The sequence below is a fragment of the Pseudophryne corroboree genome, chromosome 7, assembly GCF_028390025.1.
Source record: "Pseudophryne corroboree isolate aPseCor3 chromosome 7, aPseCor3.hap2, whole genome shotgun sequence".
NCBI lineage: Eukaryota > Metazoa > Chordata > Amphibia > Anura > Myobatrachidae > Pseudophryne > Pseudophryne corroboree.
Genome location: NC_086450.1, coordinates 54,768,425 through 54,773,701, shown reverse-complemented (window position 1 = coordinate 54,773,701; position 5,277 = coordinate 54,768,425). Strand labels below are relative to the sequence as shown.

At 46.2% G+C, this 5,277-nt stretch overlaps 1 long non-coding RNA gene across 1 annotated transcript; it reads right to left on the bottom strand.

The window, feature by feature from the left end:
• Positions 1 to 2,876: 2,876 nt before the first annotated feature.
• LOC134943363 (uncharacterized) lies at positions 2,877 to 4,687 on the bottom strand. The gene is made up of 3 exons (XR_010181497.1): positions 4,238 to 4,687; positions 4,021 to 4,146; positions 2,877 to 3,944 (listed from the first exon to the last, which is right to left on the bottom strand). It is a non-coding gene; the product is annotated as an uncharacterized LOC134943363 (long non-coding RNA).
• Between the last annotated feature and the right edge of the window lie 590 nt (positions 4,688 to 5,277).

Sequence of the window (5,277 nt, the reverse complement as noted above, 5' to 3'; positions counted from 1 at the left end):
TTTCCAGCCCGTGACTTGCCTCCGCCCCCTGCCCGCCCCCCTCTTCAGACACTTTATCATTGTCACTGGGAGGCAGCGCTCCGAGAGCGCTGCCTCCCATGCAGATTTAGCTGGATTGTCAGGTAAAAAAGATTAAAATAATACAAAGTAGAATGTGTTATTTGCATCTTCTTTATATTATTTTAATCATTATGACAGGGGAGGCACTGCCTCCCCTGCCTCCCCTGACTGCACGTCCCTGCTATACCCCTGTGCTGCGATTTCACTATTCTGTAGTGAGTATGCTGTCTGCTGAGGAGTGTTACCTTCACATAAAGGCCTAGCTCCCAATTTAAATAAGCAACACATATTTTAGGTAGTTAAAAATGGTGTTTTGTAAACAATCTTCTTTTTTATATATAGTTTTTCTTTTCTGAGAGGGAGAGGAAGAGTTTTTAACAGTATTTGTGTCCTTAAGAATACAAATATTGAATGTTATACAGAAAAAAAAATGACGATATTATCAAAACAGTGAAACAACATATTTGCATAATTAAAAATGTACAAAAATAAATCCCACATGGCGCCACACAGGATCCGCAGCACCATAAATATGGTAAAGCAAAAAAATAATAATAATGTTCAGACAAGTACATAACTGTCAGTACATCATTTTTGGGGTATATGCAATTGCGGTCGAATTCATGAAAATGTCGAAAAACGGGGCATTTTCGACAAAAAAAAAAACCTCTCGAATTGGATTCGACAATGCAATACAGTACTTTTCTACAAAAAAACCTGCCATTTCAGATTCGACTTTTTGCAAATCGACATTTTCAAAGTTCGACATGTCTGCAATGGTCAAAATGCGGCTTTTCGTCAAAATTATATTCAATTGAAGAATGTCGATTCGACAACAGTGCTTTTCGACAGTAATTTCGTCAATTTCATTCCGCCTCACTTTGCTGGCGAGATCTGATTTAAAAAAAATTAAAACATGAATTGTTTTTTGCTTTTTGGATTGCTAACAGCATATCTATTTATATTTGAAGGGATTATCTACTTTGTTTGTCTTTTTTTGACTCACAAGTATTATTTAATTGATTTTTAAAAAATAATATTTTTTTCTTCACTCTGCTGAGGGAAATGTACCCATGATTTCACAGTTATACCCAGGATACACTTCTGCAAAGCCACTCCAGTATTGGACCAGTTTACCCCACTCTACCATGGACGTCCTACTTGTGATGTGGACCTGAACCACCGCCATGTTAGTCACTCTTTCAGGTGAGATGTATTGTCCAAAACTCCATCTTGTCTGAGTAACCTGTGTATATGCGCAGTGTTGCTGGGACCTTTTGTTCTTTCCCAGGGTGGAGGAAATGCTCTCAAACTAACTCCTCATTCTCTTTTACAGGTCTTGCGGAGTATCCTTCCCAATTTGCAGGAACCAGCCTGGATTTGAAGGGACACGACAGTTCCCCTGCTGTACCATGGGTGACCTAATTGTGATGTGGACCTGAACCTCCGCCATATAGCAGACACCCCCCCTCAGGTGAGATGTATTGCCCCAAACTCCCTCTTGTCCAAGTAACCCAGGCATGTCCCAACTGCGGCCCTCCGTCATTTGCAAAACTGCATATCCAATCATGCCCTGACCAATGCTTACGCTGTGTCAGGGCATGCTTGGATGTGTAGTTTCTCAAGTGCCGGAGGGTTGCATTTGGGACAAAGGCTGATGTAACCTGCTTGTACCTTGTCTTTGGATGACACAATACTATTCTCTTCCACAGGTCTTGCGGAGTATCCTTCCCAAGGTGCAGGAACCAGCGTGGATGAAGTGACAGGACAGTTCCCCTGCTGTACCATGGTCAACCTACATGTGATGTGGACCTGAACCTCCGCCATGTAGCAGACTCCCCCCCTCAGGTGAGATGTATTGCCCAAAACTCCCTCTTGTCCAAGTAACCCAGGCATGTCCCAACTGCGGCCCTCCGGCATTTGCAAAACTGCATATCCAATCATGCCCTGACCAATGCTTACGTTGTGTCAGGGCATGCTTGGATGTGTAGTTTCTCAAGTGCCGGAGGGTTGCATTTGGGACAAAGGCCGATGTAACCTGCTTGTACCTTGTCTTTGGATGACACAAATACCTGGAACCTCATACTATTCTCTTCCTCAGGTCTTGCGGAGTATCCTTCCCGATTTGCAGGAAACAGCATGGATGTCAAGGGACACGACAGTTCCCCAGCTGTACCATGGGCGACCTACCACAATACCACTGCATCTCTAAAATACCATATTTTACATTTTATTTACTAATAATTTAAAGAAAACACACAAAACTTCTCATTTTAAAAATTTATTGAAGAATTAAAATAATTGTATTTTATTTTGGATTAAAAAATAAAATGTAATAAAACAAAAAAAGTAGTGTTTGTTCTTCTTTACATACTTTTCTTGTGTAGATCTGTGGAAAAAAAATCCATATTAAGTAAAGACACTAATGATGTCATGTTCATTCCTTTCCCAAGAACATTTGTGGAACCACACAGTCCAGCATGACCCATTGCTGGACTGTGTTGCTCCCCAGGGTCAGGCGGTCCAAAGTGGCAGAGTCAAGACAGTGGTCAGTACTTTGACACGGCTGCACTTGTGGAACCACACAGTCCAGCATGACCCATTGCTGGACTGTGTTGTTCCCCAGGGTCAGGCGGTCCAAAGTGGCAGAGTCAAGACAGTGGTCAGCTTTTTGACATGGCTTCACTTGTGAAACCACACTGTCCAGCATGACCCATTGCTGGACTGTGTTGTTCCCCAGGGTCAGGCGGTCCAAAGTGGCAGAGTCAAGACAGTAAAGAATCATCGCTTTACTCACCTTGGTACACACAACCCATCTACGCCATCAACTTCCAGTTTTCAGCCAATCCTATGAAGAAGCAAAAAACAAACACTAGTGAATAGTAAATTCACACTACAGTGAAAGCCTAATTTACACCAAATCAAAAGTGATTTGTTTGGTATAAAAAAAAAAGTGGTATCAGAATAGCTCTTTGGCCCATCATATATGTAACCACAAGGAGCTTTCATCAGTTACCACACATGCCCGCATACATGCCCGCGCATGTATGCCTAGACATAGCTCCTTGGTAGTATCCGGTTGGGGAGCCCAACACAAAATTTAAAACAATAGTAAGAAAAAAAAAACTAATGGGAAGGGGGAGAAAGGGAAACATGAAAAACATAAATAGTAAATAATAAAACAATACGACCGGGCTTATGGTGGTTGTTGACCGTCCGGATCCTCTTCTTCCTCCTTATGTGGCGTTGATGCCCTGGGTGGCTGTGGGGTGCGTTGAGGTGGCATCGGTGGCCGTGCTGGTGTAGACGATGCGGCCGGTGGTGGAGGCATCTGGAAGGAGGGGTACATCCCTGTATATCCTTGGTACAGCTGTGACCGTCCATACCAGGATTGTGGTGGAGCAAAGGCAGGAGGCATCAGTGTGGCTTGTGGTGGCAGATGTGGTGGTCACCAGCGTGTTGTTGAGCTGGCTCTGGGAGCTTATCAAAGATCATCTGTAGCGTTGTTGCGATGATCTGGTGGCTGGCTGCCGAATGTCGTTGGCTCTCCGACATGTTGTCAACGCTGTGTGCCAGGCATGATGTGTTATCCACCAGCCGGTTGATGGATGTGGCCAGAACGTGAGGGATGTCCATAGTCTCCCTGTGATCTTCTCGTCTGGTCTTTTACGTTTCTGCCATGCTGTCGGCAAGAGCCTTTTGCATGTCAAACAAACCGTTTGCCATCTTATCCATTGTCTTCTCAATGGCGTCCAGTCTGGTTCCAACGACAAGCGTGTAATTATCCTGGTGGGAAGTCATCTCGGCTGCCAGGGTGTGTACCCTCTGTACATTTAAGGGATCCTGCCCTTGCTGTACGTCTGCCACCAATTGCATTTGTGAAGCTGAAAAGAAAAAATTAGAAATTAGTATACACATTCATACATTTGTTTGCAGGTTCACAATTTGATAATTACTCACACAGGGATGTAGAAACAGCGGGCTGCTGCACTTCCACCTCGTCATCGTCCGACTCATCCTGCAAGAGATCCGGCCTGAAGTAGGGACCAATCCCCGACGCAAGTCTGCTGCTGGTCCGTGGCACCTCTGTTTACAAAAGAAGAAAAAAAAACACAATAAAGTTAATAAACTATACAAAAATGGCGACACCCCCTCCCCCCCCACACACAATAAAAACCTTCTCCATCCGATGGTGCCGCTGCTCCAGGAGCTTCACTTGTCCTCAATTCTGGAGACTTTTCAAGGGTCTGGCTGGATAGTCTGCACGGCTGTCTTCAAACCCTAGAAAAGTCTCGTCCGTTAACCCTGTTGACTCAAACAGTTCGGGTGATGGGTCCACAAGGGTAGTGTCTTGAGGCTCTTCGGTCACAGTCCCAGAGCTCCTGGAGAGATGACGAGCTGGTGATGGCCTGCGCGCAGGAGCTGTAGTTTGGTGCCCAGCTGGTGGTGTGGTCGCCAACGATGTCTGGCGCGCAGGTGACTTTCTGCGCGCTGACTATGTGTGGCGCGCAAGTGAAGATCTGCGCGCTGCTGATGCTTGCTGCGCAGGTGATGGTCCGCACGCTGCTGCCGATGCCTGCTGCGCAGGTGATGGTCCGCGCGCTGCCGATGTCCTGCGTGCAGGTGATGTCCTTTGGCCAGGCGTTTCTGGGGGAAAGAACAAACACATTAGCAAATAAAAAAAAGATTTAGTACAGCTCATCTGAATGTATTCTTACCATCAGGCCTCCTTTTGGACTGCTTGTCTCCCGCCATCTTCCGTCTTCTGGGCGGTTCTTCCTCCTCGGGAAAGCCAGCAGGACAGCTGGAGTCCACACCTCCGCGAACTCCTTGGACCATGACAGGGTTCATGCGCCTTTTAATAACATCCTCAAAGGGTAGCCACTTCAGATTGAGAGCCGGACCACCTCCCGTAGCTGTCTCATGTCGGCGCTGAATCCCCATCTTCTTGGTCTGTCTGCGGCAATCACTGTACCGCTTCATGCAGTTTCTGGTGCTCCGGCGGTTTCCAGATACTGCAGTGACTTCTCTCGCGATGGCATCCCAGATGTTTTGCTTTGTCTTAGCTACTGTGGTCTGTGCCCTTGGTCCATACAGAACGTCGTAGGACCTGTCAACGCCATCCACTAGGGCACAGTTTTCCGCCACAGTGTATCTGGGTCCACGCGGCTTCTTCTGTCCTGCGTCTTCACCAGAGGCTTCCTCCTCCGACTGATC